Source organism: Hemitrygon akajei, chromosome 3 (assembly GCF_048418815.1).
Source record: "Hemitrygon akajei chromosome 3, sHemAka1.3, whole genome shotgun sequence".
NCBI lineage: Eukaryota > Metazoa > Chordata > Chondrichthyes > Myliobatiformes > Dasyatidae > Hemitrygon > Hemitrygon akajei.
The window spans coordinates 139,891,787-139,916,273 of record NC_133126.1 but is presented as its reverse complement, the minus strand read 5'-3'; the positions used below and the strand labels follow the sequence as shown (position 1 = coordinate 139,916,273).

The window sequence follows — 24,487 nt, the reverse complement described above, 5'->3', positions numbered from 1 at the left end:
CTTCTGACCCTATCCCTTATTTATTAATCTACCTATCTATCTAATTATTTATTTATTACTACCCCCCTTTTTGCTCACTTTTTTTTCTCTCTCTGCCCCTCTCACAATCACTCCTTGCCTGTTCTCCATCTCCCTCTGGTGCTCCCCCCTCCATTTTTTCTCTCAAGCCCTTCCATCCCATGATTCTTTGCCTTTTACAGCTGTGTATCCCTTTTGCCAATCACTTTACCAGCTCTTAGCTTCATCCCTCCCCCTCCGGTCTTCTCCTATCATTTCAGAACTCCCCCTCTCCTTCCCACTTTCAAATCCCTTACTACCTTTTCTTTCAGTTAGTCCTGACAAAGAGTCTTGGCCCAAAACATCGACTGTACTGCTTCCTATAGAGTCTGCCTGGCCTGCTGCTTTCCACCAGCATTTTGTGTGTGTTGCTTGAATTTCCAGCATCTGCAGATTTCCTCGTGTTCGTGTTTTTAACTTCCTCATCAAGGTCATTTATAAAAATCACAAAGAGTAGGGGTCCCAGAACAGATCCCTGAGGCACACTACTGGTGACCAACCTCCATGCAGAATATGACCCGTCTACAACCACTCTTTTCCTTCTGTGGGGAAGCAAAGTCACCTTGGATCCCATGCTTCCTTACTTTCTCAATAATCTTTGCATGGGATACCTTATCAAATGTCTTGCTGACATCCATATACACTACATCTACTGCTCTTCCTTCATCAATGTGTTTAGTCACATCCTCAGAAAATTCAGACAAGCTCTTAAGGCATGATCTGCCTTTGCAAAGCCATGCTGACTATTTCTAATCACGTTACACCTCTCTAAATGTTTGTAAATCCTGCCTCTCAGGATCTTCTCCATCAGATAACCAATGACTGAAGTAAGACTCACTGGTCTCTCATTTCTTAGGCTATCTGTACTCCCTTTCTTGAATAAGTGAACAACATCTGCAAACCTCCTATCCTCTGGAACCTCTCCCATCCCCATTGATGATGCACAGATCATCGCCAGAGGCTCATCAATCCCCTCCGTTGCCTCCCACAGTAGCCTAAGGTACATCTTGTCTGGTGCCGGTGACTTATCCAACTTGATGCTTTCTAATTGCTCCAGCACATCATTTTCCTTAATATCTACATGCTCAAGCTTTTCAGTCCGCTATAAGTCATCCCTACAATTGCCAAGATCCTTTTCTGTAGTGAATACTGAAGCAAAGTATTCATTAAGTACTTTTGCTATCTCCCCTAGTTCAATACACACTTTACCACTGTCACACTTGATTGGTCATATTCTCTCACATCTTATTCTCTTGCTTTTCACATACTTGTAGAATGCCCTGGGGTTTTCCTTAATCCTGTCTGCCAAGGCCTTTTCATGTCTCCTTCTGGCTCTCCTAGTTTCATTCTTAAGCTCCTTCCTGCTAGCCTTATAATCTTCTAGATCTCTATCATTACCTACTTTTTTGAATCTTTCATAAGCTCTTCTTTTCTTCTTGATGAGATTTACAACAGCCTTTGTACACCATGGTTCCTATACCTTGTCATCCTTTCCCTGTCTCATTGGAATGTACCGATGCAGAACTCCACACAAATATACCCTGAGCATTTGCCATATTTTTTCAGTACGTTTCCGGAGAACATCTGTTTTCAGTTTATGCTTCTAAGTTCCTGCCCAATAGCATCATATTTCCCATTACTCCAATTAAAAGTTTCCCTAACTTGTCTGTTCCTATCCCTCTCCAGTGCTATGGTAAAGGAGATAGAATTGTGATCACTCTCTCCAAAATGCTCTCCCACTGAGAGATCTGACACCTGATCATTTCCCAATACCAGATCAAGTACAGCCTCTCCTCTTGTAGGCTTATCTGCATACTGTGTCAAGAAACCTTTCTGAACACACCTAACAAACTCCACCCTATCTACACCCCTCGCTCTAGGGACATGATCTGAATGATAATGTGGGAAACTGGATCAGCAAATTTTCAAATGACACCAAGATTTGAACATAACAGACTATGAGGAAGAATATCAAAGCTTTCAGTGGGATCTGGACCAGCTGGAAAAATGGCAGATAGAATTTAATGCAAACATCTGTGAGGTGTTGCACTTTTGGAAGACCAGGTAGGATAGGTCTTACACATTGAACGGTAAGTGCACTGAGCAGAGGGGTAGGACAGAAGGATCTGGGAATACAGGTCCATCGTTCTTTGAAAGTGGTATCACAGGTAGTTAGGGTTGTAAATAATGCTTTTGGCACATTGGCCTTCATAAATCAATATACTGAGTACAGGAGTTGAGATGCTATGTTGAAATTGTATAAGATGTTGGAGAGGCCTAATTTGAAGTGTCGTGCACAGTTTTGGTCACCTACCAACAGGAAGGATGTAAATAAGATTGAAAGAGTGTAGAGAAAATTTACAAGAATATTGCTGAGGCTTGAGGAAATGATTTCTAGAAAATGGTTGAATAGGTCTGGACTTTTTGCCCCAGAATATATATATATATAAAATAAGGGAAGATTTGATAGAAGTATACAAAATTATGAGTGGTATAGATAGGTTAAATGCAAGCAGGTTTTTTCCACTGTGGATGGTTGCGACTACAACTAGAAGTCATGGGTTAAGGGTGAAAGGTGAAATGATAGAGGAAGATGAGGGGCAACTTCTTCAATCAGAGGGTAGTGAGAGTGTGGAATGAACTGCCAGTGCAATTGGTGAATCAACACTGGTGTCTGCTCCCAACTGAACATTTCCACCTTTACACCCATTCATCTAGTTTCTATAGGCAGCCCTCTCATTTGCAATGATTTGGAAAATCATTTGAGGCATTAATGTCAGTATAATGGTTCTCCCTAATGTTTCACTTACAAGTTTGGAAGTGGCTAAGCTTTAATTATCTATTTGAAATGTAAGTTATTGCAGTCCATTGACAATCATTTCTCAATAATCAACAAAGGAAACAAAGTAAAAATGCAAGTAGTTCTGAATCACATTAATTTTTTTGACTCTATAATATTCTGGTAAATGATTCATTAGTCCCTACACATCTAAAAAAATTGTGTGGAGATAAATAGCATAAATAGCACACACATTCTTAGTAAAATATATCTCCATTGAAAAGACATCACTTTAACTCGCCCTTGTAAATACAAAGCATCCTTCATCACTCACAAGATCAATGCACACAGTGATTTTATCAAAGAACACTCACAATGCTGTAGAAAGCAAAATAAAGCAAGACCCATGGAGAAGACAGTGATGATTATTGTTACTGAAGCCATTACTGCCCCCAGCCTCCTACCAATCACATTCTATTTGTACTCCTCGTACAATCTATTCTGATTTCTATGCAGCATCTGATCTAAGCATGGATTCCTTGTTTCTTATCCATTGCTAAACCTCCATCACTCCCTCCCCCAGTAGATTGTGACCTTGTTTTGTTTTAGAAAGTCAAGAACAACTTGGCCAAGAAATTGTAGGGAAGTGAGAAGAGAGGGTTCATGAAGTAAGTTCTCTATTAAATATAGCACTACTAACCTCTAACATTTAATGTCTAACCTTGCTAACTCATTAACTTGCAGTCACAAAGAAGTCAGGACAGCAGCTTTACTTCATTTGGAGTTTAAGGAGATTTGGCATGTCACCAAAGACTTTATAATTTCTATAGATGTACAATGAAGATGACTGCACAATTAGCTTAGAATTGAGTTACCGAATATGACTGGTTTGCACCTGGAAAAGAAGAAATTGCAGCAGAAATGTCAGCTACTCCGCGACAAAAGTGAGGAGCTCAGGGGAAAGATTGATGGGCATGCACAATGAAATACTTGGTGTATTGGAAAGACTTGCAGAAAATAGTTGTGAAATCCAGTTGCTTTGAACAGTTTGGAGTTTGGAGACCACATTTCCAACTGAAACTGTAAAATATTTGCACCTGCTTTCTCACAGAGCCAACCACCCCGCATCTCGCAGAAAAGCTGCTCAGAAACAAAGTGCTACTTTCACATTGATTACATTGGCTTTTCTGTTTAAATTTTCTACCGGCATTTGAATGTATCAGCTCCTCTGGCATTTGCCCAGACTCATTTTGGGCTTGGGGAGGAGAAAAGGCTGCAAAGCAGGAAAAGCTTGGTACAGGACCTTTGATGTTCAGTACAGTGCTCAGTTCCCTGTATTGTTTCAATAAATCAGTCAACAATGATTTGGAGCACAGTCCCAACATTTGGTGTATTACAGCTCGATGAATGAGCACCAGAGTCCCAAAACAGGAACTTCACTAGAACTCTGACACAGCAAAGAATTATTTGGGCAGTTACTGCTATTTTAATATGTAGTTCCGACTTTTGAAGTGAATTTTGTTCTCCTTGTTGTCGGGGCCTGGAAACTCCCTGTGCAACTTGCTGACAGACACCAGCCAATATGAATTGACAAGATCTCCTTCACACTCAGAATCACACTCACACTACAGGGCTTGGCACCCTTCTCTACCTACTTTGTACTTATAATTGTGTGGCTAATTGCAGCTCTAGTGACTTATTTATGTTTGCTGATGACACAACATTTTTCTGGCCAAATCAAAGATGGTGACAAATCTGCATATGGGAGGGAGATTGAAAACCTGCTTGAATGGTGCCACATCAACAACCATTCACTCAGCAGCAGCAAAACCAAAAAGCTGATTATTAACATCAGGAGGAAGAAACGAAGGATCCAGGACCGAGTCCTCATTAGGAAATTAGAGGTGAGTGGAGTGTGTCAGTAACCTTAAATTTCTTGGTATCAAAATAGTAGAGGATATGTCCTGGGACCAACACTTACGTGTTATCACAGAGAAGGGACAACAGTGCCTCCACTTTCTTAGAAGTTTGCACAGATTTGGCATTTCACCAAGAACTTTGACAAGCTTGAGTAGATGGGCAGTGGAGAGTATCCTAACTGGCTGCACCTCAGCCTGGTATGGAAATAACACCAATGCCCAGGAACAGAAAAGGCTGTAGTAAATGATACATATGGCCTAGTTCAACACAGGCAAAGCCCTCCCACCATTGAGTACATTTCCATAGAACATTGCTACAAGAAAACAACATCTATAATCAAACACCATGAATTTTTCTTGCTACTACCACCAGGTAAGAGGTAGAGAAGCATTAGGTCCCACTCTACCAGGTTTAGAAACAGTTACTACCCTACAACCATCCATCTCCTGAATCAGCATGGGTAACTTAACTCACCAAGACTCTGAACTATTATGTTGACCTATAAACTCACTTTCAAGGACATTTAAAATTAATGTTCTCAGTATTATTTTCATTTGCACAGCTCGTCTTCCTTTTGTGCATTGCCCAATGGCGTTTACAGTCTTTTTCTGTTTATGTATTGTTTTTTTTTCATAAAATTCGACTGCATTTCTTTTTTCCTGTTAATGCCTGCAGGAAGATGAATCTCAATGTAGAAGCAGAATCAGAATCTGAATCAGGTTTAATATCACCAGCATGTATCATGTACCTTCTTGTTTTGTGGCAGTAGTACTTTGCAATAAATAATAATAAAAACTGTAATTTACCATAAGAAATATATTTCAAAAAATTAAATTAAGCAGGGCAGAAAGGGAGTAAAAATCAAAATATTGAGGTAGTGTAATGGGTTCATTTCGATTTAGAAAACTGACGGTGGAGGGGAAGAAGCTGTTCCTAAAGCATTAAGTGCAAGTCTTCAGGTTTCTGTATCTCCACCTTGAAGCAATGAGAAGGGGTACGACCTTGGTCTTAGGTATCCCCGATGATGGATCCCACTTCTTTGAGGCCTCGCCTTTTGAAGATGTCCTCGATGCCGGGGAGGCTAGTGCCCATGATAGTTCATAACTTTCTGCAGCTTTTTCTGATCCTGTTCAGTGGCCCCTCCATTCCAGACAGTGATGCAATCAGTTAGAATGCTCTCCACAGAACTTCTGTAGAAATTTGCGAGAGTCTTCAGTGTCATACCAAGTCTCCTCAAGCTCCTGATGAAATATACCCACTTTCATGCCTTCTTTGTAATTGCATCAATATGTTGGGACCAGGATAGATCTTTAGAGATGTTGACTCCTAGGAACTTGAAACTACTAACCTTTCCACTTTTGATCCCTTAACAAGGAATGGTGTGTATTCCTTTGACTTCCCCTTCCTGAAATCCACAGTTACTTCCTTGGATTATTGATGTTGAGTGCAAGATTGTTGTCACCACACCAATGAACCAGCTAATCTATGTCACTCCTGTATGCTTGCTTGTCACCATGTGAAATTCTCCCAGCAATAGTCGTGTCATCAGCAAAGTGGTATTTGAGCTCTGCCTAGCCACACATACGTAGCTGTAGGGAAAGTAGAGCAGTGGGCTAAGCACATATGCTTGAGGTACACCAGTGTTGATTTCAGTAAGGAGGAGATGTGGTCTCCTGATGAGGATGTCAAGGATCTAGTTGCAGAGGGAGGTACAAAGGCCCAGGTTTTGGAGTTTGCTGATTAGTACTGAGGGTATGATGGTAATAAACACTGATCTGTAATCAAACAGCACTCCTGACACAGGTATTGCTATTGTTCAAATGAACCAAGGCCGTGTGGAGAGCCAGTAAGATTGCATCCACTGTAGACCTATTGTGGCAATAGGCAAATTGTAGCAGATCCAGCTTCTTGTTGAGGCAGGAGTCAATCGTGATCATGACCAAACTCTCAAAGCACTTTGTCACAGTAGATGTGAGTTCAACTGAGCGTTAGTCATTGAGGCAGTTCACCCTTCTCTTCTTGGGCACTAGCATGATTCTTGTCCTTTTGAAGCAGGTAGGAACCTCCTTCAAAACCTCCAATTGAAGCAGTGAGAGATTGAAGATGTCCTTTAAGACAGGTTTTCAGTGTACTACCAGGTGCACAATCACACCCTGATGCTTTTCGAGGCTTTACCCTCTTCAAAGATGTTCTGACATCAGCCTCCAGGACAGAGATCACAGGGTCACCTATTCTCCACATCAAAATGTTCATAAAAGGCATTGAGCTCATCAGGGAGTGAAGCATCACAACCGTTCATTATGCAGAAAGCAGCTGATTGGGCAATCGAGGTCAGGTGACCAAGCAGTTTGAGAAACTCAAACAAATAAATAGAGGGTTACCTCAAGCGGAGCAGCCTGTGGAAAGTGACCAGTGAGTTGGTGGGCCAGTGAAGGAGTGGAGATTCGAGGCTTTGACTCAAGAGGCTTCGACGAGAAGAGGCTGAGGACGAGCTTCACGCCAAGTGAGGTAAGGCCAGGTAAGTTCCTTTCAAAGGAGAAAGTTTCAAAAGTTGAGGCAAGTATTGGGTAGGTCATGGCAGCTGAGATCGGCCCCGTGGTTTGTTCATCCTGCAGCATGTGGGAAATCAGGGATACTTCCAGTGTCCCTGACGACTATGTGTGCAGGAAGTGTGTCTAACTGCAGCTTCTGGCAGACCGCATTGAGCGTCTGGAGCTGCGATTGGATTCATACTGGAGCATCCGCAATACTGAGAAAGTCGTGAATAGCACGTTCAGTGAGTTGGCCACACCGCAGGTAAAGGCTACACAGGCAGAAAGGGAAGGGGTGGCCACTAGACAAAGTAGCAGTAGACAGGTAGTGCAGGAGTCCCCTGAGGTCATCTCTCTCCTAAACAGATATACTGTTTTGGATACTGTTGGGGGAGATGTCTCATAGGGGAATGCAGCAGCAGCCGAGTTCATTGCACCATGGGTGGCTCTACGGCACAGGAGGGAAAGAAATGAGTGGGAGAGCTATAGTGATAGCTGATTCGATTGTAAGGGGAATAGATAGGTGTTTCTGCAGCCGCAAATGAGACTCCAGGATGGTATGTTGCCTCCCTGGTGCAAGGGTCAAGGATGTCCCTGAGTGGCTGCAGGACATTCTGGAATGGGAGGGTGAACAGCCAGTGGTCGTGGTGCACATAGGTACCAACGATATAGGTAAAAAACGGGATGAGGTCCTACAAGGTGAATTTAGGGAGTTAGGAGATAAACTAAAAAGTAGGACCACAAAGGTATTAATCTCTGGATTACTACCATTGCCACGTGCTAGTCAGAGTAGAAATAGGAAGATATTTCAGATGAATACGTGGCTTGAAAAATGGTGCAAAGGGGAGGGATTCAAATTTCTGGGGCATTGGAACCAGTTCTGGGGGAGGTGGGACCAGAATAAACAGGACGGTCTGCACCTGGGCTGGACTGGAACCAATGTTCTAGTAGGAGCATTTGCTACTGCTGTTCAGGAGGCTTTAAACCAATGTGGCAGTGGGATGGGAACAAGTGCAGAGAAACAGAGGGGTGTAAAATGAGGGTAGAAGCAAAAAGTAGTAAGGTGAAAAGTAAAAGTGGCAGGCAGGCAAATCCAGGGCAGAAAGCAAAAAGAGCCACTTTTCAACATAATTGTATAAGGGCTAATGAGTGTTGTAAAAACAAGCCTGAAGGCTTTGTGTGTCAATGCGAGGAGCATTCGTAACAAGGTGGATGAATTGAATGTGCAGATAGTTATTAATGAATATGATATAGTTGGGATCACAGAGACATGGCTCCATAGTTATTAATGAATATGATATAGTTGGGATCACAGAGACATGGCTCCAGGGTGACCAAGGATGGGAGCTCAACATCCAGGGATATTCAATATTCAGGAGGGATAGACAGGAAAGAAAAGGAGGTAGGGTAGCATTGCTGGTTAGAGAGGAGATTAATGCAATAGAAAGGAAGGACATTAGCCTGGAGGATGTGGAATCAATATGGGTAGAGCTGCATAACACTAAGGGGCAGAAAACACTGATGGGAGTTGTGTACAGGCCACCTAACAGTAGTAGTGAGGTTGGGGATCTCATTAAACAGGAAATTAGAAATGTGTGCAATAAAGGAACAGTAGTTATAATGGGTGACTTCAATCTACATATAGATTGGGTGAACCAAATTGGTAAGGGTGCTGAGGAAGAGGATTTCTTGGAATGTATGCGGGATGGTTTTCTAAACCAACATGTCGAGGAACCAACTAGAGAGCAGGCCATTCTAGATTGGGTATTGAGCAATAAGGAAGGGTTAGCAATCTTGTCGTGGGAGGCCACTTGGGTAAGACTGACCATGATATGGTGGAATTCTTCATTAAGATGGAGGGTGACATAGTTAATTCAGAAATAAAGGTTCTGAACTTAAAGAAGGGGAACTTTGAAGATACGAGATGTGAATTAGCTCAGATAGACTGGCAATTGATACTTAAAGGGTTGACGGTGGATATGCAATGGCAAGCATTTAAAGATCGCATGGATGAACTACAACAATTGTTCATCCCAGTTAGGCAAAAGAATAAACCAGGGAAGGTAGTGCACCCGTGGCTGACAAGGGAAATTGGGGATAGTATCAAGTCCAAAGAAGAAACATATAAATTAACAAAAAAAAGCGGCACACCTGAGGAATGGGAGAAATTCAGAGACCAGCAGAGGAGGACAAAGGGCTTAATTAGGAAAGAGAAAAAAGATTATGAGAGAAAGCTGGCAGAGAACATAAAAACTGACTGTAAAAGCTTTTATAGATACATGAAAAGAAAAAGATTGGTCAAGACAAATGTAGGTCCTTTACAGTCAGAAACAGGTGAATTGATCATAGGGAACAAAGACATGGCAGACCAATTGAATAACTACTTTGGTTCTGTCTTCACTAAGGAGGACATAAATAATCTTCCGGAAATAGTAAGGGACCGAGGGTCTAGTGAGATGGAGGAACTGAGGGAAATACATGAGTGTAGGGAAGTGGTGTTAGGTAAATTGAAGGGATTAAAGGCAGATAAATCCCCAGGGCCAGATGGTCTGCATCCCAGAGTGCTTAAGGAAGTAGCCCAAGAAATAGTGGATGCATTAGTGATCATTTTTCAAAACTCCTTAGATTCTGGATTAGTTCCTGAGGATTAGAGGGTAGCTAATGTAACCCCACTTTTTAAAAAAGGAGGGAGAGAGAAACCGGAGAATTATAGACCAGTGAGTCTGACATCGGTGGTGGGGAAAATGCTAGAGACAGTTATCAAAGATATGATAACAGCACATTTGGAAAGAGGTGAAATCATTGGACAAAGTCAGCATGGGTTTGTGAAAGGAAAATCATGTCTGACGAATCTTATAGAATTTTTTGAAGATGTAACTAGTAGAGTGGATAGGGGAGAGCCAGTGGATGTGGTATATTTAGATTTTCAAAAGGCTTTTGACAAGGTCCCACCCAGGAGATTAGTGTGCAAACTTAAAGCACACGGTATTGGGGGTATGGTATTGATGTGGATAGAGAATTGGTTGGCAGACAGGAAGCAAAGAGTGGGAGTAAACGGGACCTTTTCAGAATGGCAGGCAGTGATGTTACGTACCCCGTAACTGGGTCACTTACCAGCAAAGATAGACAGGTCCGTTGAAGTCTGATGGTACTATTTTTAACAGTATTTATTGATAAAAATACACAAAAATAATATCAATGCAACCATACAGATAATATACGTCATCAATACTAAATCTAAAAGCGTGGGTATAATAATAATCAATAAGAAATAACTCTATCGTTGTCTAGGGGATAATGTATTGCCCGATGGAAATATAAAAGTCACTGTAGTTCATTCAAGCTGCAGCTTTTTGTTGGAGAGAGAGAGACAGATTAAAACTTGCCCATTCCTTTTATGATGTCAATCCTTCGAGAGTCGTTGGGGGCTGATTTCTCCTTTGTTGTTAGCTGAAGCCGTTCTTCTGTGACAAGGCCCACCAATTCCGAGGCAAATGGAAAAGGACGCACGTGGCTTTCCACCGGCTTTTGCTATTACGCTGTTACAGGATTTCTAGCGTTTCTTCTGGTGCGTCTGAGGGGCTGATCCCACAGACCCTCTTTTATCCCCACTCACGGGGTCTCAGATGTCAATCAGGGGGGAATGATGCCATCCCCCCAACCAGCCCACGTTACCCAAGGGCTTCCACGGAGCACAGTATTCAATACACAATTCCGTTTCCAAGAGACAATGGCCGTTTCCCGTAGCTTTGTATCGCCGAGGGGCCAAACATTCCAAACGTCTCTCTGTCATTTCCTGGGTCTCCTGACCTGAATTAATAGCGATCTGGCAATTCTCAAAAAGGAGGGGGCACAGGCGTAACAGTGACTAGTGGGGTACCGCAAGGCTCAGTGCTGGGACCCCAGTTGTTTACAATATATATTAATGATTTAGACGAGGGAATTAAATGCAGCATCTCCAAGTTTGCGGATGACACGAAGCTGGGCGGCGGTGTTAGCTGTGAGGAGGATGCTAAGAGGATGCAGGGTGACTTGGATAGGTTAGGTGAGTGGGAAAATTCATGGCAGATGCAATTTAATGTGGATAAATGTGAGGTTATCCACTTTGGCTGCAAGAACAGGAAAACAGATTATTATCTGAACAGTGGCCGATTAGGAAAAGGGGAGATGCAACGAGACCTGGGTGTCATTGTACACCAGTCATTGAAGGTGGGCATGCAGGTGCAGCAGGCGGTGAAAAAGGCAAATGGTATGTTGGCATTCATAGCAAAAGGATTTGAGTACAGGAGCAGGGAGGTTCTACTGCAGTTGTACAAGGCCTTGGTGAGACCGCACCTAGAATATTGTGTGCAGTTTTGGTCCCCTAATCTGAGGAAAGACATTCTTGCCATAGAGGGAGTACAGAGAAGGTTCACCAGATTGATTCCTGGGATGGCAGAACATTCATATGAAGAAAGACTGGATCGACTAGGCTTATACTCACTGGAATTTAGAAGATTGAGGGGGGATCTTATTGAAACGTATAAAATTCTAAAGGGATTGGACAGGCTAGATGCAGGAAGATTGTTTCCGATGTTGGGGAAGTCCAGAACGAGGGGTCACAGTTTAAGGATAAAGGGGAAGCCTTTTAGGACTGAGATGAAGAAAAACTTCTTCACACAGAGAGTGGTGAATCTGTGGAATTCTCTGCCACAGGAAACAGTTGAGGCCAGTTTATTGGCTATACTTAAGAGGAAATTAGATATGGCCCTTGTGGCTAAAGGGATCAGGGGGTATGGAGAGAAAGCAGGTACAGGGTTCTGAGTTGGATGATCAGACATGATCATACTGAATGGCGGTGCAGGCTCGAAGGGCCGAATGGCCTACTCCTGCACCTATTTTCTATGTTTCTATGTTACATTTCGCTTTGTAAGAAGTAATGGCCTTCAAACCCCGCCAAAGCTGACGTGCATCCGATTCCATCTCTATCTTCAATCAGAACTGCTTTTTTGCTGTTAAAATAGTTTTCCATAGGTTGGACCTAGACTTCTTGTGTAGTTTTGAATCACTGGTCTTGAATGCCACAGATCTAGCTCTAAGAAGATGACAAATCTCCTGGCTCATGCATGGCTTCTGGTTTGGACATGTCTGGTATGTTCTTGAAGGCACACACTCATCCACACAAGTTTTGATGAAGTCAATGACAGCTGCTGCATATTCATTCAGATTTGAAGATGAGTTCCAGAATATTGTCCAGTCCACTGATTTAGAGCAGTCCTATAAGTGCTCCTCCACCTCCCTTGATAATACCTTCTTGGTCCTCAGCACTAGTGCTGCGATCTCTAGTTTCTGCCAGTTGATTGGACTTTCCAAAGTGTGGGCATGGAGTGGCTCAGTGAATGTTCTTCATGGTGCTATAATGGTGGTCAAGTGTGTTGGCGCCTCTGGTTCCACCAGTGATACATTGATGATGGTTGTTCAGAAACTTCATCTAAATGGCCTGTTTGAAATCCCCACAATGATTGGGAAGGCATCAGGATGTGCTGTTTTGTGACTGCTGATTACAATGCTCAACTCCTCCAGTGCCTGCCTAACATTGGCCAGAGGTGTCATGTACACCTCTACCAGGATGACAGCAGAAATTTCCCTCGGCAAATAAAATGGACAACTTTTAATTGATAGTTGTTTCAAGTCAAGTCACTTTTATTGCCATTTCGACCATAACTGCTGGTACAGTACATAGTAAAAATGAGACAATGTTTTTTCAGGACCGTGGTGTTACATGACACAGTACAAAAACTAGACTGAACTACGTAAAAAACAACACAGAGAATAAACTACACTAGACTACAGACCTACCCAGGACTGCATAAAGTGCACAAAACAGTGCAGGCATTCCAATAAATAATAAACAAGACAATAGGGCAGTAAGGTGTCAGTCCAGGCTCTGGGTACTGAGGAGTCTGATAGCTTGGGGGAAGAAACTGTAACATAGTCTGGTTGTGAGAGCCCGAATGCTTCGGTGCCTTTTCCCAGACGGCAGGAGGGAGAAGAGTTTGTATGAGGGGTGTGTGGGGTCCTTTGCGGATGCAGCAAGTAGTGTAAATGTCCGTAATGGCAGGAAGAGAGACCCCGATGATCTTCTCAGCTGACCTCACTATCCGCTGCAGGGTCTTGCGATCCGAGATGGTGCAATTTCCAAACCAGGCAGTGATGCAGCTGCTCAGGATACTCTCAATACAACCCCTGTAGAATGTGGTAAAGATGGGGGTTGGGAGATGGACCTTCCTCAGCCTTCGCAGAAATTAGAGACGTTGTTGGTCTTTCTTTGCTATGGAGCTGGTGTTGAGGGACCAGGTGAGATTCTCTGCCAGGTGAACACCAAGAAATTTGGTGCTCTTAACACTCTCTACCGAGGAGCCGTCGATGTTCAGCGGGGCGTGGTTGCTCTGTGCCCTCCTGATATCAACAACCATCTCTTTTGTTTTGTTCACATTCAGAGACAGGTTGTTGGCCCTGCACCAGTCCGTTAGCTACTGCACCTCCTCTTTGTAAGCTGACTCATCGTTCTTGCTGATGAGACACACCACGGTTGTGTCATCGGCGAACTTGATGATATGGTTCGAGCTGTGTGTTGCAGCACAGTCATGAGTCAGCAGAGTGAACAGCAGTGGACTGAGCACACAGCCCTGGGGAGTCCCCGTGCTCAGTGTGATGGTGTTGGAGATGCTGCCTCCAATCCGGACTGACTGAGGTCTCCCAGTCAGGAAGTCTAGGATCCAGTTGCAGAGGGAGGTGTTCAGGTCCAGTAGGCTCAGCTTTCCAATCAGTTTCTGAGGGATGATTGTGTTGAATGCTGAACTGAAGTCTATGAACAGCAGTCAAACGTATTTCAGGTTGGGTGAAAGGATTCAAACAGAACCACCATGTCTGTGCACTGCGATGATATAACCATGAAACAGACTCAATCTCCTCTACCTTTAGAAAAGCCAGCTGTGCTGTCTGTTCAGTGGATGGTAAAGACTTTGGACTGCAGTAATGCGTCCAAAATGGCAGGGGTTAACCATGTTTTCATGAAGCAAAGTTCACAGCAGCTCCTGATATCCCTCTGATACTGTAATCTTGCCCTGAGGTCTTCAATTTTATTATCCAGAGCCTGTACATTTGCCAGCAGTATAGTCGTGAGTAGAGCACTAAGGCCTTTCAATCATTATTGCAGACCAGCCTACCTTCCACACTTCTGTTTTCTTAAAGGGGAACTACATTCATGACCTAAGTCTGCCACCCGGGATCCACTGATTTTGAGAATCAATAGATTTTTTAAAGATCTTAAAATAAAAGTTGTTTATGGCGCTGACTGTGGACTGTGAATATTTAATGATATTCTTCGGAGCTTTACACAAAGCATCTCACCACTTATCGGTGCTTTCTTAATTGATCATTCCCAAGTGCCAGGTTCATGGGCTTCTCAGATTAGGTCCACAACATTCTTAAGTGGAAGGTGAGCAGCCAGAAGATATGATACATCAGAATCAGAATTAGAATTAGAATCAGAATCAGGTTTATTATCACCGGCATGTGACGTGAAATTTGTTAACTTAGCAGCAGCAGTTCAATGCAATACATAATCTAGCAGAGGGAGAAAAAAATAATAAATAAAATAAAACATGATAAATAAACAAGTAAATCAATTACGTATATTAAATAGATTATTAAAAATGTGCAAAAACAGAAATACTGTATATTAAAAAAGCCTGCTGCGTTCCAAATAACACAGTTGCTGGCCTGGGTAACTTCATCTTTTCTCATATTGATTGGCACCTCCTTAGTGCAAAATGGTTTAGATGGGGCAGAATTTGTTAGGTGTCTCCATGAAGGAATCGTGAAACAATATGTCCAACTAGAGGAAAGGCCATACTGCATTTGGTACCAGGTCATGAACCTAGTCAGGTGACAGATCTCAGTGGATGAGCATTTCGGATAGAGTGACGACAACTCCCTGACCTTTACTGTAGCCTTGAACAGAGATAGGAGCCAATGCGATGGAAAAGCATTTATTTGTGGGAGGAACTAGGGAGCATAAATAGGGAATTGATCTGCTCAGGGAAATGTACAATGGAAATGTGGAGGTTGCTTCAGGAGCACTTGCGAGAGTTTCTGGCTAAGTTTGTCCCATTGAAGCAGGGAATAGATGGCAGGGTGAAGGAACGATGGTTGACAAGAAAAGAAGAATATCTATTCAGGAGGAAGCACACTTAAGGTTCAGGAAGCAAAGATCAAACCAGGGTCTTGAGTTACAAGGTATCCAGGAAGGGACTTAATGAATCAGATCGGGACATGAGAAGATCTTGGTGAGTAGGATTAAGGAAAACCACAGGTTAATGGCAGGATTCTTAGCAGTATTGTGGATTTTGGGTCCTTGTCTATAGATCTCTCAAAGATGCCACATGGTTAATAGTGTGGTTAACAATGAGTATGGAATGTGGTCTTCATTAATCAAGGGATTGAGATCAAGAGCTAAGAGATACTGTTGAAGTCTATAAAATTCTCATTAGACCACACTTCAAAGGTTTAAAGGTTCATTTTATTATCAAAGAATATATATGCATATGCAACTCTGAGATTTATCTTCTCCAGATAGCCATAAAATACAGAAAACTATAGAAAGAGTTGAACGAAAGATATGAATTCTCCCTCCATCACATGAGAAGCAAAAGAAACAGAAATGTGCAAACTCCAACACAAACTTAAACAAAATAACAGATCACCAACATAGAGAAACAGCAACAAAAATATCAAACTCCAAAACCCCAGCCCACCAATCGGCATCAAGAAAGAATGGCCAAGAACACGAAAGAAAAAGCATAGAATTGAAAGAAGCCAATATGAGCTACAGCCCAAACCATAAATCTCAGATTTTGATAACATCTCCTAGGATACCAGGACCCAGCGGCCCCTCCAAGGACAGTGACTAAAACCAGCAGCCCCTCTGATGGAAGCGGCTCAAACCAATGGCTCCTCCGAGGGCAGCAACTCAAACCAGCAGTCTGAGAACCGCTCGCTTTCCTCTGTATTTGCCTCAATGTCTCAATCTTCCTCGATGCTTTAGTCGGTGAGAGATGTAGTTGGTTATGGTCCCTGGTCTTGTCTCTGAGCTTCTCTTTATGGTAACTCCAATTGGGCAAAAAGGTGGCAGATGGAATACAGTGTTGGGAAATGTATGATACTACGTTTTGGTAAAAGGAACAGCAGTGTGGACTATTACCTAAATGGTGCAAAAAATTCAAACATCAGAGGTGCGGAGGGACTTAGGAGTCTTCGTACAAGTCTCCAAGAAGGTTAATTTACAGGTTGAGTCTGTGGTAAAGAAGGCAAATGCAATGTTGGCATTTATTTCAAGGAGAACCAAATATAAAAGCAAAGAGAAAATCAGTGACTTTATAAGACACTAGTCAGGGCGCACTTGGAGTATTGTCAACAGTTTTGGGCCCCATATCTCAGAAAAGATGTGTTGTCATTACAGAGGAGGCTCACAGGGATGATTCTGGGAATGAAGGGGTTAACATATGAGAAATATTTGGCGGCTTTGGGCCTGTACTCTCTGGAGTTTAGAAGAATGTAGGGGGGATCTCATTGAAACTTAACAAATGTTGAAAGGACTAGATTGGGTGGATGTGGAGAGAATGATTCCTATGTGGGGATATCCAGAACCAGAGGGCACAGTCTCAAAACTGAGGGGCAGTCCTTTAGAAGAGAGTTAAGGATGAATTTTTTGTAGCCAGAGAGTAGTGAATCTGTGGAATGCTCTGCCACAGATTATGGTGGAGGCCAAGTCCGTGGGTATATTGAAGGCAGAAGTTGATCATTTCCTGATCAGTCAGGGCTTCAAAGGATATGGCAAGAAGGCAGGTGTATGGGGTTGAATGGGATCCAGGATCAACCATGATGGAATAGCGAATCAGACTCGAAGAGCTGAATAGCCTAATTCTGCTCCTATGTCTTATGGTCCAATTTATGCTTGCATTTCTCTCAAGGACAGCAGAGTGCTAGCTCACTCAATCGAACTACAGACTGTAAGCCACAGGCTTAAACAGCTTCAGAGACAAAATTAAGGTAAAAAGAATAAGTAGAAGACATGAAAAACAGAAATGATTGACTATCTGGAAGATATTGCCTGAGGAATCATTGTTCGATGGCACCATGTTGACCAGAATCAGTTGCACTATTATGTTCAGTTCTGGTCACAGCATTATAGGAAGGATGTGGAAGCTTTAGAGAGGACACTTACCAGTATGCTGCTTGTAATAGAGACCATGTCTTATGAGGATATGTTGAGCGAGCTAGGGTTACTCCTTTTGGAGTGAAAGAGGATGAGATGTAACTCGACAAGAGTTGTACAAGATGAGAGTCATAGATGGAGAGGACAGTCCGTGTCTTATTCCTGGGTTAGAAATGTCTCATACAAGGGGCATAATTTTAAGGTGATTGGAGGAATGTATAGGGGAAATCTCAAAGACAGGTTATTTTACAGAAAGTAATGAAGATGCATGCAACACACCTCCAGGGGTGGTGGTAGAGGCAGATATGTAAGGGACATTAAGAAAATCCTAGATAGGCCCATGAATGAACGAAAATGGAGGACTATGTGAGAAAGAAGAGTTAGATTGGTCTTAGAATAGATTAGAAGATTGGCACAACATTGCACCTTCCATATATTCCAAAAGCTTTGTCGCAAATCTAAAATAGCTGAAGTAGCTCGTCACACAATGTAATTTATCCCTAATGCAAATACAGAGGCAAAGTGCTAGCTTTGAAATTCCTCTAAGATATTTGGCTGTTAAACAAAGGCGCTACTGAAGGTTCTCAGTCCGAAACGTCATTTGTATTTTTTTCCATACATGCTGCCTGGCCTGCTGAGTTCCTCCAGTATTGTGTGTGTGTGTGTGTGTGTGTGTGTGTGTGTGTGTGTGTGTGTGTGTGTGTGTGTGTGTGTGTGTGTGTGTGTGTGTGTGTGTGTGTGTGTGTGTGTGTGTGTGTGTGTGTGTGTGTGTGTGTGTGTGTGTGTGTGTGTGTGTGTGTTTTGTTAAGAGCTTTCTTGATCAATTGCATTTTAGCACATTATGAACAATGAAACAACATTTCCATAATCACAGTGAACAGCACTGAATAAAATCATAACAATTTATGCTGCGACTATTTCAGAAAACAATTTACTACATCATTAGAAAGTAAGAATTGTGGCTATTGATCTGCTAACGTATCTGGCTGTTGTATAAATTTGTACTGCTCATTAAGTGGAAATGTTTTATCGCTGAAATTACGCAGTCTATTAGGTAATTTTCACCCATACAAGAGATCTGAAGCATCTGCTTCAAAGGCAGCGTGTTGATTGTTAACCTGAAGCATATCCATCCTTTCTGCTAGAAGATGGCTCAATTAACAGTGAGTTTTTAGATTTTTGCTAGTCAAAGATATCAAAGATGATGGAGTTGTGTCAGATAGGTAGAGTGATGATAGAGCTTTAACATGATCTCTTTGAACATTATAACTACCTGGAAGAGCTGAATGGTAACCCTGCTGCTTGATATTCTTTGAAGAGTAAATTTATATTTCTATTTACACAAGTATATTTATTCTGGAACTTATTCACATGGAGCAGTTACAAATACCCACTGGGAGGTCTTCCTTAACACTGTTTCTAAAGGTTAACGGATGCACTTGCATCCCTCCCTCACCACTCTCTCTGACCTGCATTAGTTCGAGGACATTGAAATTCTTTATGATCAGCAGATTACAATTCCCTTGTGTCCCTCTTATATGCCTGAGCAATTTATTATCTATCCATTCACCTTCAGTTTTCAATCAATAGCAATCACCTTAACATTATCACATCCTATCCCATCACTTCTGCCATCTCCTTTTCCACAGTTCAGTTAACTCTTCTCGTGTCTATTAAATTGTTTGTTACCAACCATGTGATTCCTCAGCCTAATCAGTTAATCTTTGAGCAATATTAGTTTACTAACTTTTGTTTTTAATTCAAAAACTGAGTTCTAATGCTCCTGAGATTAATATGCCTAGGGTAAAAATCAGAAGTGGAGTTAATTGGGCTTATATCACCACCTCAAGCAACCAGATTGCTTTTCTTTCTGTTTTTTTTTAGAAACAATTACTCATTCACAGTGGCATCTAGGCAGTTAAGCTTTGGTAGGTCTCACATAGCAGTAGCAAGGATCTAGATAGATTCCTTCTTCTTCAGCTCTTTACCTCTTCCACCTATCACCTCCCAGCTTCTTACTTCATCTCCCCTCACCACACACCCAACTACCACATCACCTGGTCTCACGTACAACCTGCCAGCTTGTACTCCTTCCTCCAGGGCCACCTACTTATGCCAGTCCAGTCCTGATGAAAGGCCTGCATCAGACAGTGTCTGACTCTTATCTGTAAAACTAAAGCTAAACTTGTGATGTGTTTGCTGATTTATTAACTTTATTGGAATGTGCCCTGTCTCTACTACTTATACTGTGCTTATAAAAGGTATTCACCCCCACCCCCCTCACTCTGGAAGTTTTCATGTTTTATTGTTTTACAAGAATGAATCACTGTGGATCTAATTTGGCTTTTTTGACACTGAACAACCGGAAAAGATTCTTTTGCGTCAAAGTGAAAATAGATCTCTACACAGTGATCTAAATTAATTACAAATATAAAACACAAAATAAACGATTGCATAAATATTCAACCCTCCCCCCCCCCATTTAATATGAAACATCAAATCATTGCTGGTGTAGTAAATTGGATTTAGAAGTCACATGATTAGTTAAATGGAGATCTGTTTTTGTAAACCTGTATGCAGTCAGGGTGTTTCAATTGATTGTAGTAAAAATCCACCTGTATCTGGAAGCTCCAACTGCTGGTGAGTCAGAGATGGATACGAGAAAATCTCCAAGTCACTGAATGTCCCTTGGAGTACAGTTAAGTCAATCATCAAGAAATGGAAATAATATGGCACAGCTGTAAATCTGCCTGCAGCAGGCCATCCTCTGTGCAAGAAGGGGACTAGTGAGGGAGGCCACCAAGAGACTCATGACAACTCTGGAGGAGTTACAAGCTTCAGTGGCTGAGATGGAAGAGATTGTGCATACAACAACTGTTGCCCGGGTGCTTCACCAGTCACAGCTTTATGGGAGAGTGGCAAACAGAAAGCCATGGTTGGAAAAATCTCATATGAAATCTCAGCTAGAGTTTGGCTGAAGGCATGTGGGAGACTCTGGAATCAGCTGGAAGAAGGTTCTATCTATGGTCTAATGAAAACAAAATTGAGCATTTCAGCCATCAGACTAAACGCTGTGTTTGACATAAGCCAGACATTGCACATCATCAAGAACACACCATCCCTACCATGAGGCATGGTGGTGGCTGCATCATACCGTGGAGATGCTTCACTGCAGCAGACCCTGGAAGGCTTGTGAAGGTAGAGGGTAAAATGAATGCAGCAAAGTACAGGGAAATCCTAAAGGAAAACCTGATGCAAAGAACTGCAACTTTGGAGAAGTTTTATTTTCCAGCAAGACAATGACCCCAGGCATAAATCCAAAGCTACACAGGAATGGCTTAAAAACAACAAAGTTAATGTCCTGGAGAGGCCAAGTCAGAGTCCAGACCTCAATCCAATTGAGAATTTGTGGCTGGACTTGAAAAGGACTGTTCACTCATGATCCCCATGCAATCTAACAGAGCTTGAGCAGTTTTGTAAACAAGAATGGGGAAAAATTGCAATGTCCAGATGTGCAAAGCCGATAGAGACCTATCCACACAGACTCAAGGCTGTAATAGCTGCCAACGGTGCATTTACCAAATATTGACTTGAAGGGGGAGAATACTTATGTAGTCAATTATTTTGAATTTTATATTTGTAATTAGTTTAGATCGCTTTGTAGGGATCAGTTTTTACTTAGACACAAGAGAGTCTTTTTCTGTTGATCAGCATCAAAAATGCCAAATTAAATGCATTCTGATTCAATGTTGTAAAACAGTAAAGCATGAAAACTTCCAAGGCAGGTGAATACTTATAGGCACTGTATATGTTTACCAACTAAAGCACAATGATGATGAACTTAAAGATTCTGTTTCTATTTTTTGTTGGGTTCAATAAAAATCAATAGTTTAATAAATGTGTCCAAAGAACTTTCTATGTAAATATTGCTTGTCCAGTCTATAAAATATAAATATTTGATATGTGAGAAAAGAGCATCACAATTAAAACTTAATTGATTTAGACCAAAAGACCATAAGATATAGGAACAGTATTAGGCTGTCTGGCCCATCAAGTCTGCTCCACCATTTCATCATGTTGATCCAATTTTCCTCTCAGCCCCAATCTCCTGCCTTCTACTCCATATCCCTTCATGCTCTGACCAACCTAGAATCTATCAACTCTCTGTCTTAAATATACATAAAAACTAGGCCCCCACAGCTGCCTGTGGTAAAGAATTCCACAGATTCACCACTCTCTGGCTAAAGAAATTCCTCCTCATCTCTGTTCTAAAAGAATGCCCCTCTTTTCTGAAGCTGTGTCCTCTGAACTTAGACTCTCCCACCATGGAAAACATCATCTCCATTTTCTCCCTATCAATACTTTCACCATTTGATAGGCTTCCATTAGGTCACACATCATTCTTTTAAATTCTAGTGAATACAGGTCCAGAGCCATCAAACACTCTTCATATAACAAGGCCATTCAATCCTGGAATCATTTTTGTGAACCTCTTTTAAACCCTCTCCAGTTTCAGCACATCCTTTCTAAGATTTATGTCACCTATAGCTGACTTTTAAAATACAGGGTTATGAAACACTTTATATAATATTCTTTTTGGTCAAAACTGAAGTATCGTGTTCAGTTATGGGTGAATATGAAGGAAGGTTATGAAGGCTTAAGAGAGGGTAAAGAAGGTATTTACCACAAATGGATAAGATGTTGCGCTAAACGGGTGAACCCAAACGCAGGACACTGGCACAGTGGTATAGTTGCAATGTAGACGAGGGTGTGAGTGTGGCTGGAGCTGAACAGCAAACAGGAGGATGAACGGAAAGGCAGGCGGCAGGCAATGCTTCTCTTGACATGGAAAGACAGAGTTGACACAGTCAAACAACAACATTGAAACAAAACTTAGAATACACAATTCTAAGTAGCTGGGAATGTGAACTACCACACCGGCTGAAACAACGACCTGGCGATGAGTGGAAGGAAAGCCGGGGTATTTATGCTGCAGGTTCGATGAGAATCAGGTGGGCCGCAATCAGCAAGCCCGGGAGAATACGGAAAAAGGGAATTAGGAGAACCTGAGGAATAAACAGCCAGGACCATGACAATACCCCCCCTCAATGGGAGCCTCCAGGCGAACCACGAGGTTTGCCCAGATTGCTGCGATGGAAGTCTGGGATGAGAGAGGGGTCTAAGGTGAAGGAGCGGGGGAATCCAGGTGCACTCCTTAGGACCGTATCCCTCACAATCAAACCAGGTACTGGAGACCCCTGCCTGGCGGCGCGCATCCAGTATTTGCCGGACAGAGTAAGATCGTCGACAACCCGGGCAGGTGGAGGGGATTCAGGTGGAGGGGATTCAGCAGGAGGGCACAAAGGGCTGACAGACACAGGTTTCAGTTGGGAGACGTGGAACGTGGGATGAATGTTCATGGATCGGGGTAGCTCGAGTTTGACCGCCGAGGGGTTGATGCTGCACTCAATTTCGAATGGTCCAAGGTAACGAGGGGTGAGATTCTTGGATTCGGTTTTGAAGGGGATGTCTCTTGAAGAAAGCCAAACCTTCTGACCAGACTGATAGTTGGGAGCTGGAATCCGGTGGCGATTGGCGATAGACCGGTTGCGGTCAGCGGCGCAGGGCCGAGTGAGCATCCTCCCAGACCTTGCGGCACCGGCGGAGATGGGCCTGAACTGAAGGCACAGCGATGCCGTCTTCGTGGGCAGGAAACAGAGGGGGTTGATCGCCTAGGGAACATTCGAAAGGGGACATACCGGTGGTGGCGCTGGTCAGGGTGTTGTGGGCATACTCAGTCCAGGTGAGATGTGTGCTCCAGGATGACAGGTTACCGGCGGAAATGCAGCGCAGTGCTGCTCCCAGGTCCTGATTGGCTCGCTCCGTCTGACCATTAGTCTGTGGGTGGAAACCGGAAGACAGAATCACTGAAGCTCTGAGGGCTGCACGGAAGGATTTCCAGACCTGGGAGATGAATTGGGGCCCCCAGTCAGAAACAATGTCGGAGGAGATTCTATGAAGGCGGAAGACGTGTTGGACAAGGACGTTGGCAGTTTCATGGGCCATAGGAAGTTTGGGAAGGGCTATGAAGTGCACGGCTTTGGAAAAACGGTCCACAATGGTGAGAATTGATGTGTTACCAGGTGAAGGGGGTAGACAGTGATGAAATCGAGAGCTATGTGGTACCAAGGTTGGCTGGAGACAGGTAGGGGATGAAGCAGCCCAGCAGGTGGTCGCTGGGAGGCTTTTCCGCGGGCACACAGTAGAGGCGGAGACGAAGGAGCGGGTGTCAGAATCAATGGAGGGCCACCAGAAATGTCGCTTCAAAAGGGATAGGGTGTGACTGATTCCAGGATGGCAGATGAACTGGGATGTATGCCCCGACTGAAGAACCTGAGAACAGACAGAGTCAGGCACGAAGAGACGATTGGGGGGGCCATCGCCTGGGTCAGGTTGAGTTCATTGGGCCTCTCTCACTACGGCCTCGATCTCTCAGATGAGAGCAGCCATGACACAGGATGGCGTAAGGATGGTATCAGGATTGGAAGGGCCCTCCTTGGGGACTTACTGGCGAGAGAGAGCATCAGGCTTCATGTTCTTGGAACCAGGATGGTAGGTGAGGGTGAAGTTGAAGCAGCCAAAGAACAGTGTCCAACGGGCTTGGCAGGAGTTAAGGCATTTAGCTGTCTGAATGTATGCCAGGTTCTAATGGTCCATCCAAACAATGAATGGGCGTTCCGCTCCCTCCAGCCAGAGCCTCTACTTCTCCAAGGGGAGCTTGACGGCCAACAACTCACGATTCCCAACATCGTAGTTACGTCAGTGGGGGATAGATGATAAGAAAAGAAAGCGCAGGGATGGAGCTTTTGGTCCGGGACAGAGCGTAACTGGCAAGATGGGTCAGGCTGGACCAGGATGGGAGGGGAGGTGAAATGCCTCTTA

The 24,487-nt window shown here is 43.1% G+C and overlaps 1 long non-coding RNA gene across 1 annotated transcript in view; it reads right to left on the bottom strand.

Moving 5' to 3' along the window:
• LOC140725457 (uncharacterized) overlaps positions 1-19,710 on the bottom strand; it is a 40,040-nt gene extending 20,330 nt beyond the window's left edge. Inside the window, exon 1 of the long non-coding RNA XR_012098351.1 lies at positions 19,603-19,710. This is a non-coding gene — a long non-coding RNA (uncharacterized lncRNA). The remainder of the gene's footprint in view (positions 1-19,602) is intronic.
• Between the last annotated feature and the right edge of the window lie 4,777 nt (positions 19,711-24,487).